Source organism: Hemiscyllium ocellatum, chromosome 5 (genome assembly GCF_020745735.1).
Source record: "Hemiscyllium ocellatum isolate sHemOce1 chromosome 5, sHemOce1.pat.X.cur, whole genome shotgun sequence".
NCBI classification, from domain to species: Eukaryota; Metazoa; Chordata; class Chondrichthyes; order Orectolobiformes; family Hemiscylliidae; genus Hemiscyllium; species Hemiscyllium ocellatum.
In genome coordinates, this window is record NC_083405.1 from 114,803,704 (window position 1) to 114,827,050 (window position 23,347).

At 42.8% G+C, this 23,347-nt stretch overlaps 1 protein-coding gene across 2 annotated transcripts in view; it reads left to right on the forward strand.

The window, feature by feature from the left end:
• LOC132815831 (extended synaptotagmin-2-A-like) overlaps positions 1-23,347 on the forward strand; it is a 219,472-nt gene that overhangs the window by 139,306 nt on the left and 56,819 nt on the right. The gene's annotated exons all lie outside the window — the stretch shown is intronic.

Below are 23,347 nucleotides of genomic sequence, written 5' to 3' on the forward strand. Positions count from 1 at the left end.
ACCATTGAGTAAGTTTGAGTTAGAATCATTAAATTTACAGTATTGAAATTATATATTTAACCCATTCCATCATGAACCAACTTGTCTAATCCCACTCACTTCTCATGTTACATACAATGAAGGAATTAGAAGCGGGAATAGGCAATTCAACCCTTCAAGCCCGCTCCTCCATTTAACAGGCTCGAAGGGCAGAATGGCCTGCTCCTGCACCTATTGTCTATTATTGTCTATAAGACCATCACGGCTGATCCTATCCTCCACTCCACTTTCCTGCCTGCTCCACATAGCCCTTTATCCCACTTTTGATCAGAAAAATATCTATTTATTTCTTGAATCTGTTGATTTGATTCTGCTTCACTGCACTCTGAAATAGTTTCTCCTTGCCTCAGTTTTGAACCTACCTCCTCACATGCTGTATCTCTGACCCCTTGTTTGAGACTGTTCCATCTTATCGATCCCCTTTTAGCATTTTATATGCTTCAATCAGATACCCCCTCATTCTGCCGGAACTCCACAGAGTACAAGCCTAAGCTATTCAAGCACTCCTCGTATGGTAGACCTTTCCTCCCTGGAAACAACTAGGTGAACCTCCACCCCCTCCAACATTCCTTCCTCATGTAAGGAGACCAAAGCTGGACACCGTATTCCAAATGTGGTCTCACCACCACTCTATATAATTGTAACAACACTGCTTTACTCTTATAATCTGGTCCTTTTTCAGTAAATGCCAGGATTCCATTTGTCTTTACTTTATGCTATACCTTTATATGCCCACTTTCTGCAATTCACGCACAAAGCACGAATGTGCTTTGAATCTGCTTCAAATTTAAATAATAATTTGCCCTTTTATTTTTCTGCCCAAAATCGACAATTCTCACTTACCTACATTAAATTTCATCAGCCAGACTCTGGCCCATTCTCTTAGCCTATCAATATCCATTTGTAAACTTTTTAACTCCTCACTACAGCCTGTTTTCCCCAACTATTTTAGTATCATTGCAAATGTTGCAATTTTACACTCTTTCCCTGTTTGTAGATCATATATCTAGATTGTAAGCAGATGAGGTCTGAGAACTGAACCTTGCAGCACCCTACTAGTTACAGTTTGCCATCCAGAGAAGTAGCCAACTCCTTGCTTTCTGTCCAAGCCAAGCACTAACCCTAATCCCCTGTGATCAATGTTTATTTAGCAACTTGTCAAATGCTTTCTCAAAGTCTAGATATTCCGTATCCATCAGATCACCATGATCTACCTTGCTGGTTGCATCCTCAAAGTTTCTCAAGCACAACTTGCTCTTCATGAAACTGAAACTGTGCTGTCTCTGATGAATTAAGTTTTGTTTTTCCAAGTGTTCAGTTATCTCCTCCTTTATGGTTGATTCCAGCAACTTTGCCACTACATAGAACAAACTGTGTGTCTGTGGTTTCCTACTTTTTGGCTATTTTTTTCCGGAATAAGAGTGTCACATTAGCATTTTCCAATCCCCTGCTACCTTTCCAGAATCCAGGGAGTTTTAAAATATCATAACGAATCCATCCACTATCTCTGCTGCCAGTTCCTTTGATACCCTAGGGTGCAGGCTATCAGGCCCTGGGGATTTACCGGAGCCTTTCACATCCATCAAAGTTTTACTTGCACGTCCACCAATATCATTTATTGCATCTGTCGCTCCCGATGCAGTCTCCTCTACACTGGGGAGACTGGACGCCTCTTAGCAGAGCGCTTTAGGGAACATCTCCGGGACACCCGCACCAATCGACCACACCGCCCTGTGGCTCAACATTTAAACTCCCCCTCCCAGGTCCTGGGCCACCTTCACCGCTGCTCCCTCCCTACCAGACACCTGGAGGAAGAACGCCTTATCTTCTGCCTTGGAACACTTCAACCCAGGGCATCAATGTGGACTTCAACAGTTTCCTCATTTCCTCTTCCCCCACCTCACCCCAATTCCAAACTTCCAGCTCAGCACTGTCCCCAGGACTTGTCCTACCTGCCTATCATCTTTTCCACCTGTCCACTCCACCCTCCTCCTTGACCTATCACCTTCATCCCCTCCCCCACTCACCTATTGTACTCTATGCTACTTTCTCCCCACCCCAACCTTCCTCTCATTTATCTCTCCACCCTTCAGGCTCCCTGCCTTTATTCCTGATGAAGGGCTTTTGTCCGAAACGTCGATTTTACTGCTCCTTGGATGCTACCTGAACTTCTGTGCTCTTCCAGCACCACTAATCCCGAAAATGTCTTTTAATCCAGTCTGAGTCTAAAAGAATGGTTACACTCAAAACGTCGACTTCTCCCAAATCTGATGCTGCCTGACTTGGTGGGTTCTTCCATTCTCCTGCTTCTCTACCTTGGATTCCAACATCTGCAGTTCTTTTTGTCTTTGATCTCATCAATTTACTTAATACTTCCCCCTAGTTATAGTAATTTCACAAAGTTCCTCTGTAGTAACTGCAGTTTTGGGAAAAAAATTACAATCTTTCACTTTGAAACCAAAGACAAAATGTTGGTTTGGTGCATTTGCCATTTGCGTTTCTCATTATTACCTTGCCATTTTCATCCTATTCTTTCTTTTTAACGTATTCTTGAAGCATATTGTACTATGGATAACTGATTTCCTGGCTTACTCCATGTTAATGAGCAGCCTCCCTATTTCACTCAGTTGATGGCTAATTTGTTTCTTCTATGCCAGAATTTGGGTGGCACAGTTGCACAGTGGTTAATATTGCTGCCTCACAGTGCCAGGGAATGGGTACGATTCCAGCCTTGGACGACTGTCTGGGTGGAGTTTGCATGTTCTTGCTGTCCGTGTAGGATTACCCTAGGTGCTCTGGTTTCCTGTTAGGTGGACTGGCCATGCTTTCAAAAATAAAATTGTCCAGTAGCATCCAGGGATGTGCCAGTTGGGTGGGTTAGCCATGGCTGAGAGTTCTAGTTTGTACAACAAGATGGGATTAATTGTTTTCATGGTGAAGGTTCCTCTAGGTCACAAATACAACTGCATTTTATATTCGGTTTGATGGAGAGAAGAGTGGGTTCAGGACCAGTATTTTAAATTTTAAAAAGGCAATTATTTGGGCATGAAAATTGAGCTAGATAAAGTAAACTGGCAAATTAGCTTAAGGGATAGGTCAATAGAGTTCCAAAGCAGATGGGGATTATTTCATCATACACAGAATACATGCATTTCAATGGGAAAGAAAAATTCCAAAGGGAGGTCCCATTAAATGTAGTTAGTTAAAAAAGTTAAATATGATGTGAAACTTAAAAAAAAGCAAATAATTGTGCAGAAATGGGTGGCCTGTCAGAAAATTAGAAAAGGAAAGAAACACTAAAAGATTAATAAGGAGGGCGAAATTAGAATAGTAAAAGCAAACTTATTATCCTAATGGTCAGAGATTACACAATTTTTGAGATACAGAGGAATCTGGATTTTCTAGTTCTAGAATCTCACGTTTAACATGCAGGTACTGCAGTTAATTAGGAAAAATAATAGAATGCGATCGTTTATTGCAAGGGGAGTTTAATATAAAAGCAAGGAAGGATGTAATGTGTTAGAAGCAGTTCTGTGATAATTTACAATGAATACATGGAATGGGCAAGTTGTCTTTTTGAGGAAAGTTTGGACAGATTAGGCTTGAAGTTTAGAAGACTAAGGGTTGACTTATTTGAAACTTATTTGCTGCCTGAGTTTCTCCCTCATTCACTCTGTTTGTTTCAGATTTCTAGTATCCATGGTATTTTTCTTTTATTGAACTTGGCCATTACAGTGACCAGTATTTTGTAAGTAATGATGTGCATTGCAGCATTGTTCCTAATGAAGAAAAGTGCCATAATACATTCAAAACTGTAGATAAGCGTGCTGAGATTTAAATGTCCAGCTATCTTTTACTTTGTTTAAAAGCAGGTCTTTTTATTTTTAATCTAACTACTGACTCTAGTCCATTGAACTGCTTTGAGCTGTAAATGATACAGCATCTGGTTTGTCAGTTTCATTGGCTGGAACTGTTGTGATCTGTTCTGATAGCTGTTGCTATTAGGAATACTTAACTGAGTTCCAAAATCTGTGAATAGCCTGAACTCAGCCAGTAATCTATTGACAACTCTGCCAAGTGGGTGATTGATGTGACATAATCCGCCATTGGTATCTTTTCATTCGGGGTATTAAGGGTTACAGGGAAAAGGCAGGAAAGTGGATGTGAGGCATGTCAGATCAGCCAGGATCCTACTCAGTGATGGAGCACGTTCAAAGATCTGAATGGTCTACTCCTGTTCCTATTTCTTACAGTTGTCTTTTGAGTACACACTCTTTTTGGTTGAACAACTTAATGCTCATTTCAGGGATTAATTTTTTTTCTTTAGGAGTGTCTTTTATTTTTGCAGTATCAAGTACAAGTTTATGGATTGGGAATTTATAGATTGTCATCAGTTTCACTTTATTTAAAACTTTCATTTTCCGTAAATTTGCTGGGATACTGCATGGCTCTTAAGGGTTGTACATAATGGATACTGTGTGACGGAATGGGAGTATTTGGTGCCGTCCTTTTGGCGCCGATCATTTGGCCCTGCCGTTTTGGCTCTAAGCTGTTTTGGCGCTCATTACTTTGGCGCTGAACTGTTTTGGCGCCAATACATATAGATAACCATCGTGTGAAAATTTTGGTTTGCCCCTCTTGCTTAGAATGTTTTCAACCATTTCTGGTATGGGCTCTACAAGAAAATAGAAAGAAAATTGTATCACAGCTTTCCAATGTGAAGACAGAAGGGCTTAAGTATCATCAAGGCAGTAGATGACTATTAACAATTGTTAAATGAGAAAATGATTACAAAACGAGATTTGAAATCTACAGCGGGTCATTACAGCTTTGACTATCAACTCTTGCTAGTTGAGAAAATTACATCGGGTCGTTAGTCATCCTCTTTTTTTTAACCAAACAAGACTTTTTTTTATTCTGAGTTGGCACCAAAACAGCCAAAGTAATGAGCACCAAAACAGTTTAGAGCCAAAACGGCTGGGCCAAATGATCGGTGCCAAAACGTACCCGACCCACTATGTGAATGATTGTGGAGGGGGCATGAGGTTATGGTGACATGGGGATCTGAGGATGCATGGAAACGGGATGTGAAGTAAGTGGAGCGTTGAGTGGTGAAGTTTAGGAAGCCTTCAAATGAAATTGAGAGTTCAGATGCTAATTATTTGAGAACCAAACGAGCTAGCGTTCCTCTTTTTCTTTTACTTTTGCATAGAGCTCTGAATTCGGAGGGAAAGCCACTCATCTGTAGGTTGTGCATTTTGGAAGATATGAAGGAGTCTGAGAGATGTTTTGTACACCCAACATGAGAACCTTGCCTGTTGTTTATGCTTTACTTGTGGTGCAATTTGTTTTAGTATTTGTTAGTCCCTGAGGCCATCCCCATCCAAAGTGAGATCTCAGGTTGGTATATAAAGCCTCTGCCAACAAGTCATTATCTCAAGTAACCTTCAGATTGTGTTCTGTTTTTCTTTATTTAGTAAATCATGAAGTTCATGACACAACCTTTGCTACACTAGTTACATGATCAGGAGTGGAAACAACTCTTTATGTTTAAGTTAGGCAGATGTATTAGGTGTATTGAAAGAGTTTCACACTAAAACCTACAAGATTTGGAAAACTATTTTAGTGAAAATAAATTTGTATTATGGGGGAAGTGGAAATTTATTTATTGTGAATCATTGCAGGACAATTTAGATATTCCTTGTTGTGCTGGAGCTACAGGTGCTACTGCCAGTTAGAAATATTAATCACAGCTCAGTTGCTGTCTCTGAACAACTGCATTATTCTCTGAAACAAGCACCAAGATTGTATAGAAATCTGAAGTCCTCTTCAAAGTCATGGGGCTGGATTCTGTGTTCACCGGGCAATGGTTTTGATCAAATACGCATAAGCCCAGTTTAAAGGGGTGAATGTCTAATACCAAGAGAGAGAGAGAATAGAGGTTATGTAGCTTAAAACTACTAGAGGTCCTTGAGGTGCTCCTGTTTCTTTTAAATGTGAGACCACAGTTGTTTAATTATTGACTGGTTTTACTCAACAGTGGCCAAGATTCTAGATATCTTTGACTTCTCAGTGAATCTCACTCACTCCAACCTCTCACCCTCAGAACGTGCAGCCCTCCACTTCATCCACTCCAATCTTAACCTCACCATCAAACCGGCAGACAAGGGAGGCGCGGTAGTAGTTTGGCGCACCAACCTTTATACCGCTGAGGCCAAACGCCAGCTCGCGGACGCCTCCTCGTATCGCCCCCTTGACCACGACCCCACCTCCCACCACCAAACCATCATCTCCCAGACCATCTATAACCTCATCACCTCAGGGGATCTCCCATCCACCGCCTCCAACCTCATAGTCCCACAACCCCGTACTGCCCGTTTCTACCTCCTGCCCAAAATCCACAAAGCTGACTGCCCCGGCCGACCCATTGTCTCAGCCTGCTCCTGCCCCACCAAACTCATCTCCGCGTACCTCGACACGGTTCTGTCCCCTTTAGTCCAAGAACTCCCCACCTACGTTCGGGACACCACCCATGCCCTCCACCTCCTCCAGGATTTTCGCTTCCCCGGTCCCCAACGCCTTATTTTCACGATGGACATCCAGTCCCTGTACACCTCCATCTCCCATCACGAAGGACTCAAAGCCCTCCGCTTCTTCCTTTCCCGCCACACCAACCAGTACCCTTCCACTGACACCCTCCTTCGACTGACTGAACTGGTCCTCACCCTGAACAACTTCTCTTTTCAATCCTCCCACTTCCTCCAAACTAAAGGAGTTGCCATGGGCACCCGCATGGGCCCCAGCTATGCCTGTCTCTTCGTAGGATATGTGGAACAGTCCATCTTCCGCAACTACACTGGCACCACCCCCCACCTTTTCCTCCGCTACATCGATGACTGTATCGGCGCTGCCTCGTGCTCCCACGAGGAGGTTGAACAGTTCATCAACTTTACTAACACCTTCCATCCCGACCTCAAATTCACCTGGACTATCTCAGACTCCTCCCTCCCCTTCCTAGACCTTTCCATTTCTATCTCGGGCGACCGAATCAACACAGACATCTACTATAAACCGACTGACTCCCACAGCTACCTGGACTACACCTCCCACCCTGCCCCCTGTAAAAACTCCATCCCATATTCCCAATTCCTTCGTCTCCGCCACATCTGTTCCCAGGAGGACCAGTTCCAACACCGCACAGCCCAGATGGCCTCCTTCTTCAAGGACCGCAGATTCCCCCCAGATGTGATCGACGATGCCCTCCACCACATCTCCTCCATTTCCCGCTCCTCCGCCCTTGAGCCCCGCTCCTCCAACCGCCACCAAGACAGAACCCCACTGGTTCTCACCTACCACCCCATCAACCTCCGTATACAACGTATCATCCGCTGTCATTTCCGCCACCTCCAAACGGACGCCACCACCAGGGATATATTTCCCTCCCCTCCCCTATCAGCGTTCCGCAAAGACCACTCCCTTCGTGACTCCCTCGTCAGGTCTGCACCCCCCACCAACCCAACCTCCACTCCCGGCACCTTCCCCTGCAACCACAGGAAATGTAAAACTTGCACCCACACCTCCTCCCTCACTTCCCTCCAAGGCCCCAAGGGATCCTTCCATATCTGCCACAAGTTCACCTGTACCTCCACACACATCATCTATTGCATCCGCTGCACCTGATGTGGCCTCCTCTATATTGGGGAGACAGGCCGCTTACTTGCGGAACGCTTCAGAGACACCTCTGGGACGCCCGGACCAACCAACCCGTGGGTCAACACTTTAACTCTCCCTCCCACTCCACCGAGGACATGCAGGTCCTTGGACTCCTCTACCGGCAGAACATAACAACACGACGGCTGGAGGAGGAGCGCCTCATCTTCCATCTTCCACCTGGGAACCCTCCAACCACAAGGGATGAACTCAGATTTCTCCAGTTTCCTCATTTCCCCTCCCCCCACCTTGTCTCAGTCGGTTCCCTCAACTCAGCACCGTCCTCCTAACCTGCAATCTTCTTCCTGACCTCTCCGCCCCCACCCCTCTCCGGCCTATCACCCTCACCTTGACCTCCTTCCACCTATCACATCTCCATTGCCCCTCCCCCTAGTCCCTCCTCCCTACCTTTTATCTTAGCCTGCTTGGCACACTCTCCTCATTCCTGATGAAGGGCTTATGCCCGAAACGTCGAATTTCCTATTCCTTGGATGCTGCCTAACCTGCTGTGCTTTAACCAGCAACACATTTTCAGCTACATCTCTAATATGTTCTTTCATTGAACACTGTCTAATAAAAGGATGTAATAGCAACTTTTAGCCCTTGCTGTTGCCAATCCCTGTTATTTCGGCGGTTCAGAAACAGTTGTTGAAATATAATTCAGTGTGAGTTCTTGAGTTTGGTTCCTTTGTCTTTCTAAACTGGCTAACTAGGCCGGTAGGTGCGTTTTAAAAAATATCCCAACATCTAAAATTAAAATGGCGATGCACATTTCTTGCTTCTAACTCAGATGTCTGATTTTGATGTCTTCAGTTAAAAATGTTAGTGCTGATGGTTTTGTTTATTTCGAGACTCTCATGATGCTTGCTTCAATCTGTGGTCAGGTGACTACTGCAGCCATTTTAGATCCAAAAGAGTGCTAGCTATGGATCCCTGACCTTACACCATTGCTGGAATGTATCTAACCTGTATCTGAACCACCTTCTCTTCAAAGATAACTCATTGCTTCTTTACTATTTCTATTTTCAGTCTCTGCTTCCATTTTAGCTTGGCTAAGTCTTTTCTCATCCCATTCAGGTTAGTCTTTCAAGTTAGAAGTTGTATGAGAGGTTGCATTTTGCTGCTCTCTATTGCTATACTAAATCTTATGATGCAAAGATCACTCTTACCCAGTGTTCCCCTTGTTCACTCAGTTCCACTTGGCCCAACTTGTTTTTCACCAGATCCAGCAATGCCTCTTGTGGGAATGTACTGGTCAAGGAAAGTTCTCCTTTTTTCATTCATTTGTTAGTTGTGTGCATCGCTGACTGGCTAGCATTTACTACCTATCTCTAGTTGCCATTTGAGAAGGTGGTCGTGAGCTGCCTTGTTGAACTGCTGCAGTCCACCTGCTGTGGGTGGACCCACAGTGCCAGTAATGAGGGAATTCCAGGATTTTGACCCAGTGACAGTGAAGGAACAGTGATCCATTTCCAAAACAGAATATTGAGTGGCTTGGACAGAAACTTGAAGGTGATGGTTTTCCCATGTGTGGTCATGAATTTAGAAGGTGCTGAAAAAGGATTTTGAGGAATATCTACAATGCATCTTGGGTGCAGATATTGCACATAGCTGCTGCTGAATGTGAGCTGTAGTGTTGGAAGTGGATTTTTGTGGTGTTAGTCAAGTGGGTTGATTTGTTCTGAATGGTGTCAAACTACCTGTGTTGTTGGAGCTGCATCCATCCAAACAAGTGGGGAGTATTCCATCACATTCCTGACTTGTGCCTTGTAGATCATGGACAGTTTCTGGGAATCAGGGTGTGAGTTACTCACCACAGTAAGCCTAGCCTCTGACCTGCTTTTATAGCCACTATGTTTGTGGCAAGTTCAATTAAGTTTCTAGTCACTGGTAACCCCCAAGATGTTGATAGCGAGAGATTTGGTGATGGGAATACCACTGAATGCAAAGGGGCAACGATTAGATTGTCTCTTTATTGGTAATGATCATAGCCCGGCATTTGTATGGTGTGAATATCACTTGCCACCTGTCAGGCCAAGTCTGGATATTGTCGTGTTCTTATCCTGAATGTGCTTCAGAAATTCCATCCCTTCCTTATCTTTACTGATGTTTGAGGAATTAAAATCCCTCAATATCACCATGCTAGTTATCTGATTTCTGCATAGATTTTCTGCACCATCTCTAAATTATTGCAATGATTGTCGTTTTGCTTCTCAACTCTATCCAAACAGATTTTGTCATTGGCGCTTAAAGGACATTCTGGATTAGTGGTGCTGGAAGAGCACAGCAGTTCAGGCAGCATCCAAAGTGCAGCGAAATCGATGTTTTGGGCAAAAGCCCTTCATCAGGAATCGATGAAGGGCTTTTGCCCGAAACGTCGATTTTGTTGCACTTTGGATGCTGCCTGAACTGCTGTGCTCTTCCAGCACCACTAATCCAGAATCTGGTTTCCAGTATCTGCAGTCATTGTTTTTACCTCGCTGAAAGGACATTCTCAATTTCAAAAAGTTAAGTGTCTTCCCTATTCAGTACAACCACACCACCTACCTTTTTCTCCTTCCCTATGTTTACTGAACACTTTGTTTCCCTGTATATTGAGCTGTCTATCCTCCATTTTTAAGCTGTATTTTAGCTCCACCCCCCTTAAAATCATCAAACCAATCACTTTTTCCCCTTCTCAATTAAAACCAAATTTGTTTTCAATTTTGTTCTGAGTTGATTTAATGAGCTAAAATGGCATTTGGTCTAAAACTTGATAAAATTGACTGGAACAAAAGAATGAAACATAAGGAATAGGAACAAGAATAAATCATTCAGCCCTATGAACTCACTCCATCGTTCACTGAGATCATGGCTTTAGGGCGGCATGGTGATTCAGTGATTAGCACTGCTGCTGCACAGCAGCAGGTATCTGGGTTTGATTCCCGCCTCTGGCAACTGTCTCAGAGATTGCGCATTCTCGGTGTTTGCGTGGGTTTCCTCTACAGTGCAGTTTAAGTGCATTGGTCATACTAAATTGCCCAAAGTGTCGAGGGATGTGCAGGCTAGGTGGATTAACCATTAGAAATATGGGATTACAAAGATGGAGTCAGTCCCCATGGGGATGCTCTTTGGAAGAGCAATGTAGATTCAATGGTCTGAATAGCTTGCTTCCATGCTGTAGAGATTCTTTGATTGTAAGTTCAACGTTTCCCATTTAAGATTGTACTCTGTATTTTGGTTTGTCTTACCAAAGTAGATAACCACCTACTTCTCCACATTACGTCTATTAAACTTATGTTCATTTCGTCGACCTCTCCCCGAGAAGCACTTTTGCAGGACTGCACCCCTCACAGCCCTCACATTGGTTAGTTGTGTCATTTGCAAACTTGAAAATATTACTTTTAATCCCCATATCTAAATCATTGAAATAGGTAAAAGGATCGACTGCCAGAGTGGATAATAGATTGGAATGCTACATTATACATCAGCAATTCACATCAGTTTCTGTCCCGAAAATGTATATCACAACTTGATCATATCTTGATCAAGTTTCTTCACTGTGGAATTGGGTGCAAGCAAATGAGGTAGTCTTTCTACCATCCTGGATAATGTCAGTTAATTTAAAACATATAATGGGATTTAAACCTGGGATCTTACCTTGTGTTTACTTAGCTTCCTTTTTTTTGATAGTACGAAGATTGAACTGAGCAATGAAGTCCACAAAAACTGATCAGAGTTTTGATCCTCATTTTACCCAACTCGGCCAGATTAGACGGAATGAGAAATCTGTAGTTCACAGAGCTGCAGATGAAAATGATAAATCTAGGCAAATCATGTAATGTTATAAAGTAAAATAATAAAGCAATACAAAGTATAAAATAATGCAATATATGTGCCAGGCAGGAGAAAGTGAGGACTGCAGATATCGGAGATCAGAGTCAAATAGTGTCATGCTGGAAAAGCACAGCCAGTCAGGCAGCATCTGAGGAGCAGGAGAATCAATGTTTTGAGCATAATCTATTCTGGTCAACTAGGAATAGACAATAAGTTTTGGCCTAGCCAGCAAATCTACATTCCATGAACAAATTTTTAAAAAAACAATATAGCATGCAAACGAGGCTAAACCAAGGATATATATCCAGTACATCGAACAGTTCACTCTAGCATTAATTTGAGAAGATGGTGCTGGCTGCCTCCATTACTGGACACAGTGCAATTTGTTTCTCATAAATTACAGCACTCAGTCATTTGGTATCCCCATTACAATCCATTTACAGCACTGAAGGAGACTGTTCAGTCTATTTAACTGTGATGATTTCCACGACGTTTTCCAGTCATTCAGCCTTCTGTGATCTATTCATTCCTTCAATTCCGGTATCTTGGACAAGCCTGATTCCCTTTACCCATGATTGCTAGTCTTGAATTTCCTCTTCAAAAATAAATTAATCTGAAAACCTACTTTCTTGACCAAGCTTTTGTTAACCTGTTCCAGGATCTCTTGATGTATGTCTCAATGATGCCTTTCACCAGAAATATTCTTTTGAACTAGCTTGGGTATTTTACCATGCTAACGTGGTGACATGTGCTGTACAAATGGTGAAGGTGACTTTTTTTGCCAGATCAGTCCAAACCTAGAACAATAAGATTCATCCATATTAATGCAGTAAAACATTGCAAAATGCTTTGTGGGAGTATAGAGTGTCTTAAAGGAGGAACACATATATCATGATTTAATTAATTAAAAGAAATGCAAGCCACTTCCGGTTTCCTTTCTCAACAATGCTCAGTCTGTTTTCCTAATAATACCAAGTCATGCTATTTGTTTTCTCTCTGTTGCCCCTCCTCAGAGCAGCCATTCACTTGGCTGGGTCCTTAGCTGTGGAAGTTCCTTCTTAAATGTTCCTGCCTTGCTATCTCTTTTCCTCCTTTCGCAATGCTTCTTAAAACCTTATCTCGTTGACCATATTGATCATCTGTACCAGCATATCTTCTATCAAGTTTATTCGGTATTGCCCTTCTAAAACCTGTTGCAATATTCTGTAAGTTTAATGTGATACTGTATAAATCCTAAGTCAAACCATCTTTACAGTAGTATATAGTTCTATTCTGATTATATCATGAATTAGGAATGTTGGCTGTAACTATCTCTTCTCTTATATGGAGAATTCCTCATTCTATTGGCTCTTTTAAAAACACAAGAGACAGGGCTGTTTGAAACAGGCACCTGTGGTCTGTTGAACACTGGAGAGGCTGCTCATTATCCAGTAGGATTTTCCAGTGTGTGAGAGTGGAGTTCCTTCCACCCATTTGTTAAAGTAAAGTGGGGTCATAGAACTCTCGTATCCACCTGACAATTGCATTGTGTGATTCTCCAGGAACAGGCGAGGTGTTCTCCCCTCCAAGCAATTTACTTTTACTCACTGCAAATTGTCAGACAAAAGGGAAGCGGCTAAAAATTGTCTCAGATGTTTCTTTCTGCAAGTGAAAATATTTAGATGTTAGCTGTTTCGATGTTAAAGAACTCTTTTGATAAGCTGTTCTTTTCAAAACTCTTGTTGATACTTTTAAGATAGAATGTTGTGTGGCCTAGAATCAAAGAATAGTTAGATAAAAATAACTAATCTTACAAAAAGAAAATGAAGTGCCAGATTGTGGTAATATATTCAAAAGCACCCTGGTGAAGGCTTGGTGAGAGTGATATTTAAGGCTATTGTTTTTATTCTGGAATTTACCAGCTGAACTGACTGATTTAATCAGTCTTGTGTACAGTATTACTGTAATCTAAGAATTCTGTACTGCAATATCACTCATCTAAATGAAATAGTCAGCTTACAAATAAGGTGCTTTATAAGAGAGGATGTCACTGTTTCAATTTAAAACTTATTTGAATTAAAATAAACCTGAAATTGAAACAAACATCTTCTCTTGCAAAGCACTTTATTTAGCAAATTCCACGTTTGCAGCCTTTTGATTGTCACAATCTCAGACCAATCCTTTCTGAAACAAAAATGCAGTAATTCTAGTTTTTCAATTTGTACAAAACACAAGTATGTAGGTAAGCAATGTTACCAGCAGTTGTAGACACGCCCTCAAACTACTTGTACTCTGATGTTTTTCATCATTAATAATAATGCTAGATTTTTGAATGACAAACTGGAATAACTTCAGAATAAAATCTGGCGAAGCAAAGGGCTTTAGGCCTCCATGTACATAAATTATCAAAAAATACTACGTAGAGTGGGACCACAGTGATTAAGTTAATAGTCTATCAACCACACTTAACTTTCTAAACTCAGCAGAATACAACTTAATGCAACACAAGTGAATAAAGTGGTTAAGAAGGCATATGATATACTTTCCCTTGATGGCTGAGACATTGAGTTTAATTGCAGGGAGGTTAGGCTGAGACTGGAGAAAATATTGGTTAAGCCACAGCTAAAATTTTGTGTGCAGTTTTGGAATCAATGTCAGAGGAGGAATGTGAGTACATTTAACAACATAATAGTTGGTTCACCACAGAGAAGAAAGTCATTTTTGTCTGATCAGTCCTATATGTGACTAATTGTTAGTAATTGGATTAACTCTTTATCTGCGTTGCAATGCCACATCACTTACTTGTACCAAACCCCTATGCTTGCAGTGGTTCAAAAACATGCTTCACCACTGTCTGATTGCTATGAGTCTGGCATTTAATTATTCAATGCCTACATCCGAAGAATTTTTTTAAAAAGTACAAAAAGTAATCCAACAGAGCTAATGGATTATTTACTTTTATCTCTAGGGGAATGAGCCCTCATCAGACGCCATCTGAAGTACTGTGTTCAGTTTCAAGCTCTCAATGTCAGGAAACGTGCATAAAACTTGAAAGGATCATAATGAAAATTCACCAGAATAATACATAGAAAATAGGAACAGATGTAGGCCTTTTGGCCCTCCAAGCATGCTCTGTCATTCAGTAAAATCATAATTGATCGTCGGACTCTCCATTCCATTCCCCAGTTTTCTTCACGTACCCTTTGATCTCTTGTGGAAAGCATTCAGTGTTTTCAAGTCAATCACTTTCTTGGGCAGAGAATTCCACAGGCCCAGCTCTGTCTGGGTGAAGAGATTTCTCCCCATACCAAAGCAAACAATTATATTTTGGGGATATGTTCCATTAACACTTTGCTAGAGCATCAGAGACTGGGGGCGACCTGATAGAAGTATAAAAAATTGAGACATGGATAGGGTGGATAGTCAGACTCTCTTTTTTTCCTCAGAGTTGAATTATCAAATACTAGGGGGCATAGGTTTAAGGTGACAGGTGGCAAGTTTAAAGGAGGTGTGGGGGGACCTTTTTTTATACACATACACATGCCTGGAATGTGCTGCCAGGGGAGATGGTAAAAAAACAAACCCAATAGCAGCTTTTAAGAGACATTTAGATTCCTGAACAAGCAGGGAGTTGGAAGAATGTGAACTATGTGCAGGCAGATTGGATTAGGTCAGAATGGCATCATGGTTGGCACAGGCATCATCATACCGCAGAGAAACAGACCCTTTGGCCCAACTCGTCTATGTCAACCAGGTTTCCTAATCTAAACTAGTCCCATTTGTTCCATGTCCTTTAAACCTCGCCTATCCACGTACCTCTCCAAATGTCTTTTAAGTGTTACATCTGTACTTGCCTCTGACACTTCCTGTGGAAGCTCATTCCGTATACAGAGGAACCTCGATTATCCAGCATTTGATTAACCAAATTTCAGATTATCCGAACAACATTGCAAGATCCCAATGCTTGGCTAACTATGTTATCCAGCATTCAATTGTCCGGTTTTGATTAACTGAATGAAATACTCCTCACGTGTACTTTGGATAATCGAGGTTCCTCTGCAAACACCACCCTCTGTACGAAAGATTTGCTCCCCAGGTCCCTTTTAAATCTTTTCTCTTTCACCTTAAACCAAACCTTCCTGTAGTAGGGTGACCAGAATTGTACTCTGTGCTCCAAATGTAGCCTCACCAATGTGTTGTATAGCCGCAACATGATATCCCAGCTTCTGTACTCAATGCTCTGATCAATGAAAGTAAGCATGCCATCTACCACCTTCACCATCCTGTCTACCTGTAACACTATGTCAAGGAACAATGTACACCCAGGTATCTCTGTTCACCAACATTCCCAGGGCCCTAACACTTTAATTTTATTAAAGTCCTGTCCTGATTTGTATTGCCAAAACATCTCGCACATGAATTAAACTCCATCTGCCATTCTTCAGCTCACTGGCCCAGTTGATCAAGATCTCATTGTCCTCTAAGATAACGTTCTTCACTGTCAGCTATACCACCAATTTTAGTGTCATCCACAAACTTAGTAACCATGTCTCCTATATTCTCATCCAAATCCTTTATATAAATAGAGTCATAGCGATGTACATCACAAAAACAGATCCCAGCCATAGAACATAGAACATAGAAAGATACAGCGCAGTACAGGCCCTTCGGCCCTCGACGTTGCGCCGACCGAATCCTACCTAACCTACACTAGCCCAATAACTTCCAAATGCCTATCCAATGCCCGCTTAAATGACCATAAAGAAGGAGAGTTCACCACTGCTACTGGCAGGGCATTCCATGAACTCACAACCCGCTGTGTAAAGAATCTACCCCTAACATCTGTCCTATATCTACCACCCCTTAATTTAAAGCTGTGTCCCCTAGTAACACCTGACTCCATTTGCGGTAAAAGGTTCTCAGTGTCTACCCTATCTAAACCCCTAATCATCTTATACACCTCTATCAAATCTCCCCTAAACCTTCTCTTTTCCAATGAGAACAGCCCCAAGTACCTCAGCCTTTCCTCATAAGATTTTCCTACCATTCCAGGCAACATCCTGGTAAACCTCCTCTGCACTCGTTCCAATGCCTCCACATCCTTCCTATAGTATGGCGACCAAAACTGCACACCATACTCCAGATGAGGCCGCACCAGAGTCTTATACAGTTGCAACATGACCTCAGGACTCCGGAACTCAATTCCTCTACCAATAAAGCCCAGTACACCATATGCCTTCCTCACAGCACTATTTACCTGGGTGGCAACTTTCAGAGATCTGTGTACATGGACATCAAGATCCCTCTGCTCATCCACACTACCAAGTAGCCTACCATTAGCCCAGTAATCCATCCTCTTGTTACTCCTACCAAAGTGAATGACTTCACACTTAGCTACATTGAATTCCATTTGCCACCTTTCTGCCCAGCTCTGCAACTTATCTATATCCCGCTGTAACCTACCACTTCCTTCCTCACTATCCACAACTCCACCGACTTTTGTGTCATCCGCAAACTTGCTTACCCAGCTTTCAAGCCCTTCCTCTAGATCATTTATAAAGATAACAAAAAGCAATGGTCCCAAAACAGATCCTTGTGGTACACCGCTAGTAACTGCACTCCAAGATGAACATAGTCCATCAACTACTACCCTCTGTCTCCTTCCAGCCAGTCAATTCCTAATCCAAACCTCTAATGTATCCTCAATGCCATACATCCGTAGTTTTAGCATTAGCCTACCATGGGGAACCTTATCGAACGCCTTACTAAAATCCATATACACAACATCTACTGCTTTACCCTCGTCCACTTCCTTGGTCACCTTCTCAAAGAACTCAATAAGGTTTGTGAGGCACGACCTGCCCTTCACAAAACCATGCTGGCTATCCTTGATCACGTTATTCCTATCCAGATGTTCATAAATCTTATCCCTTACCATTCTCTCTAAGACTTTGCCCACCACTGAAGTCAGACTCACTGGCCTATAGTTACTAGGGCTATCCCTACTCCCTTTCTTGAACAAGGGGACCACATTCGCTATCCTCCAGTCCTCTGGTACTATTCCCGTTGACAATGACGACATAAAAATCCAGGCCAATGGCTCTGCTATCTCCTCCCTAGCTTCCCATAGGATCCTAGGGTAAATGCCATCAGGCCCAGGAGACTTATCTATTTTCATCCTCTCCAATATTCCCAGAACCTCTTCCCTGCATATTTCCAGGCCATCCATTCTAATCATTTGTGACTCCATATTCACATCAGCAACAGTGTCCTGTTCCTGAGTGAATACTGATGAAAAGTATTGATTTAGTGTCTCTCCAATCTCCTCCGCCTCCACACACAACTTCCCACTACTATCCTTGACTGGACCGATACCTACCCTAGTCATCCTTTTATTTCTGACATACCTATAGAAAGCCTTTGGGTTTTCCCTAATCCTACCAGCTAAAGACTTTTCATGTCCCCTTCTCGCTTCTCTTAGCTCTCTCTTTAGATCCTTCCTGGCTACCTTATAACTCTCTATCGCCCCAACTGAACCTTCACGCCTCATCTTTACATATGCCGCCTTCTTCCCTTTCACAAGGGATTCCAATTCCTTACTAAACCACGGCTGCCTCACAAGGCCCTTTACACCATGCCTGACCGGTACATACTTATCGAGGACACGTAGTAGCTGCTCCTTGAACAATCCCCACATCTCATTAGTGTTCTTCTCTTGAAGCCTGTTTTTCCAATCCACACATCCTAAGTCATGCCTCACCGCATCATAATTTCCCTGCCCCCAGCTATAACTCTTGCCCTGCTGCGCACACTTATCCCTCTCCATCACTAAAGTAAAAGTCACCGAGTTGTGGTCACTGTCCCCGAAGTGCTCACCTACCTCCAAGTCTAACACCTGGCCTGGTTCATTACCTAGAACCAAATCCAGTATAGCCTCACCTCTTGTTGGCCTGTCTACATATTGTGCCAGTTCAGCCCCTCCCTATAGCTTCAGACCGTCAATCCTGACAACATCCTTGTAAATCTTTTCTGAACCTTTTCAAGTCTCACAACATCCTTCTGATATGAGGAAGACCAGAACTGCACACAGTATTCCAAAAATGGCCTAACCAATGTCCTGTACAGCCACAACATGAACTCCTAACTCCGATACTCAATGCTCTGACCAATAAAGGAAAACAAAACAAACGCCGCGTTCATTATCCTATCTGCCTGTGATTCTACATTCAAGGAACTATGAACCTGCACTCCAAGGTGTCTTTATTCAGCAACACTTCCCAGGACCTTGCCATTAAGTATATAAGTCCTGCTCTGATCTGCTTTCCAAAATCCAGCACCTCACATTTATCTAAATTAAATTTCATCTGCCACTCCTCAGCTCATTGGCCGATCTGATCAAGATCCCGTTGTACTCTGAGGTAACCTTCTTTGCTGTCTACTACACCTTCAATTTTGGTGTCATCTGCAAACTTACTAACTATAGCTCCTATGTTCACATTCAAATCATTTATATAAATGATGAAAAGCAGTGGACCCAGCACTGATCCTTGTGGCATGCCACTGGCCATAGGCCTCCAGTCTGAAAGGCAACTCTCCACCACCACCCTCTCTGTCTTCTACCTTCCAGTCAGTTCTGTATCCAAATGGCTCATTCTCCTGTATTCCATGTGATCTAACCTTGCTAACCAGTCCATCATGAGGAACCTTGATGAATGCCTTATTGAAGTCCATATAGATCACGCGACTGGCTCTGTCCTCATCAATCCTCTTTTGTTATTTTTTTTAAAAACTTGATCAAGTTAGTGAGACATGATTTCCCAAGCACGAAGCCATGCTGACTATCTCTAATCAGTCCTTGCCTTTCCAAATACATGTAAATCCTGTCCCTCGGGATTCCCTCCAACAACTCCCTGACAACTGATGTCAAGCTCACCAGTGTATAGTTCCCTAGCTTGTCCTCACCACCTCTCTTAAATAGTGGCACCACGTTAGCCGCCTCCAATCTTCCGGCACCTCACCGGTGACTTTTGATGATACAAATATCTCAGCAAGGGGTCCAGCAATCAGTTCCCTAGGTTCCAGGGTACACCTGATCAGGTTCTGGGAATTATTCCACCTTTATGGATGTTAAGACATCCAGCACCACTTCTGTAACATAGACATTTTTCAAGATGTCACCATCAATTTTCCCACATTCTATATCTTCCATGCCCTTCTCCACAATAAACACTAATGAAAAATACTCGTTTAGTATCTTTCCCCACCTCCTGCGGTTCCACACATAGGCTTTCTTTCTGATTTTTGAGGGGCCCCATTCTCTCCCTCGTTACCTTTTGTCAGTAATGTATTTATGAAATCCCTTTGGATTTGTCTTCACCCAGTTTGCCAAAGCTATCTCATGTTCCCCTTTTGCCCTCCTGATTTCCCTCTTAAGTATACTCCTACTGCCTTTGTACTGCTATAAGGATTCACTTAAACTCTGCTGTCTATAACGGCCATATGCTTCCTTCATCATCTTAACCAAAACCTCAATTTCTCTAGTCATACAGCATTCCCTGCACCTACCAGCCTGGCCTTGCACCTGTACTATCTCTGGAATCTTGTTATCTCATTTTTGAAGGCTTCCCATTTTCCAGCTGTCCCTTTTACGTGCAAACATCCGTACCCAATAACTTTTGAAAATTCTTGCCTAATCCCCTCAAGATTGTCCACCCTCCAGTTTAATACTTGACCTTTTATATCTGGTTTAACCTTTTCTATCACTATTTTAAAACTAATACAATTATGGTTGCTGGCCCCAAAGTGCTGCTGCACTGACACCCCTGTGACTTGCCCTGACTTATTTCCTAAGAGGAGGTCAAGTTTTGCACCTTCTCTTGTAGGTACATCCACATACTGAATCAAAAAACTTCCTTGTACATGCTTAACAAGTTTCTGTCCATCTAAACTCTGAACACTATAGCAGTCCCAGTCTATGTTTGGAAAGTTAAAATCCCCAACCGTAATAAAATCCTATTATTCTTACAGATAATGAGATCTCCTTACAAATTTGTTTCTCGATTTCTATTTGAGTAACAACACTGAACCCAGCACCAATCCTGAGGCACACTGTTGGTCACAAGCCTCTTGTCAGAACAACAACCCTCTACTGCCACCCTCTGTCTCCTGTTCGAAGGAAACTGGGATTCTTAAGATTAAGGTGTTATCCTAGAAGAAAAGATTAGGCTATCTCCATTATTGAAATATACAGGATGCTGAAGGGACTTCACAGGGTGGATATTGAAAGGATGTTTCCTCTTGTGGGTGATACAAGAACTGGGCAATACTGTTTTAAAATAAGGGGCAGGTCTTGTTGAAGGCAGAAATGAGCCAAATATATGTCAAGATCATGCATCTGCACACCTCTCCTGCAGAGAGCAATAGAAGTAGAGTCACTGAGTATTTTGCAGGCAAAGTGGATAGGTCTTGATGATCAGCGGCGCCCAAGGGTAGGCTGGAAAGTAGAGTTCAGGCCACTATTTGATCATCTCTGATGTTATTGAATAGTGGACCAGGCTCAAGCATCTAAATGGTTACCCTCCTAATTCTTATATTTGTGATAGTTCTTTTGATTTGATTATCCTACAGATAATGGTATTTATAGTGTGCTTAATATTTATGATACCCAAGTAAAGTGTTTATAGTACAACGTATATGATATAGTCAACATTCAGTCAGCGCATTTAGAGTATTATATATTATGAAGCATTTTGAGATATTCCAGTGTTAACTGATACTCCTACACTTAAACTAGAGGCTTGGGTACTGAATAAGGAAGGCAAGGAGGGTTCAGGGTAACATAGACAAATTGATTATGTTTAAGCACTTGGCAGATGCTGCAGCACGTGGAGATATACACTTTGGTGTGAATAACATACGGTCAGAGTATTATTTAAATGATGTACATCCATATTTGTTAAAATAACAGAGGAATCTGGCTGTCCTTGTAAACCAGTCAATGAAAGTAAACAAGCAATTCGAACAACCATCATCTCCTAGACCATCCACAATCTCATCACCTCAGGTGATCTCCCATCCTCATCCTCTGGTGGAATCATAGAATCCCCACAGTTTGGGAACAGGTTTTTCGGCCCAGCTAGTCCGTGCCAACCCTCCGAAGAGTATCCCACCAGACCCATTCCCAATTGCCCTACATTTCCTTTGACTAATGCACCTAATCCAAACACTGTGTGGGCAATTTCCCATGACCAATGCACTAACCTGCACATTTTTCAATTGTGGGAGGAAACTGGAGCACTTGGAGGAAACCTGCGCAGACATGGGGAGAATGTACAAATTCCACACAGACAGTTGCCCAAGGCTGAAATCAAACCTGTGTCCCTGGTACCATAAAGCAGCAATGCTGTAAAAATGCGATCCCTTATTCCTCTGCCTCCACCAAATCTACTTCCAGGATGAGCAATTCCACTCCAGGACTTCCCAAATGTTTTCCTACTTCCAGGATTGCAATTTCCCCTCTCCTGTTATCAACAATGCCCTAAATCTCACATCCTCCACTTCCCACTCCTCCACCCTCAAACCCCTCTCCCGAACCACAACAAGGATAGAATGCCCCGGTCCTCGCATTCCACTTCACTAATCTCTAAAAGTGCCATTTTCACCACCTACAATCAGACCCCCCCACCAAAAATATATTTTCCTCCCCACCCCTATCTGCATTCCATAAAGACTGCTCCCTATGAGACTCCCTCGTTAGGTCCACACCCCACCAAACCCAATCTCCACACCTGATTCCTTCCCCTACCGCCATAAGAGGTGCAAAACCTCTGCCTACACCTCCCCTCTGACCTCTAATCAAGGCTCCAAAAGATCATTCCAAATATGGCAGAGATTTGCTTGCGTCTCCTCAAACCTCATCTACTGCATCCATTGCTGTCTGTGGTCTCCTCTATATTGGAAAGATAGAGTGCAGAATGGTTCAGGGAACAATTCTTGTCCATGCACACCAACGAACCCCACTTTCCTGCGGCCATCCGTTACAACTGCCCCTCCCATTCTGTCAATGACATGTCCATTCTGGGCCGCCTCCATTGCCTAAACAACGCCACCCACAAACTGGAGGAGGAAGACCTCATCATCCGCCTCAGGATCCTACAACCACCCAGCCCAATTCACCAGTTTCCAGATCTTCTTCCCCCCCCCCCCCCCCAAAATCCCAGATCCAACCTTTCAACTCTGCTCCGCCCTCTTGACCTGACCCATCTGTCATTCCAGGAGAAAGTGAGGTCTGCAGATGCTGGAGATCAGAGCTGAAAATGTGTTGCTGGAAAAGTGCAGCAGGTCAGGCAGCATCCAAGGAGCAGGAGATTTGACGTTTCGGAAGAAGGGCTTATACCCAAAACATCGAATCTCCTGCTCCTTCGATGCTGCCTGACCTGCGCTTTTCCAGCAACACATTTTCAGCACCATCTGTCATTCTACCTTCCTTCCTATCCGCTCCACACTTCCCACTGACCTATCACAATTACATCCTACCTTTGCCCACCCATTGCCATCCCATCTACCTTTTCCCTAGCCCCACTCCAGCCATCCTATTTATTTCTCAGCTCCCTTCCCTCTCCCCAGTCCCGATGAAGGGTTATGCCAGAAATGTCAACTCTGTTGCACTTCAGATGCTGCCTGACCCGTTTTGCTTATACCAATGCCAAACTTTATCGACTCTGACTTTTCCAGCATCTGCAGTCCTCACTATCCAACAAGCAGTTAAAAAGGCAAATGGTATGTCGGCCTTAGTTGCAAGGAG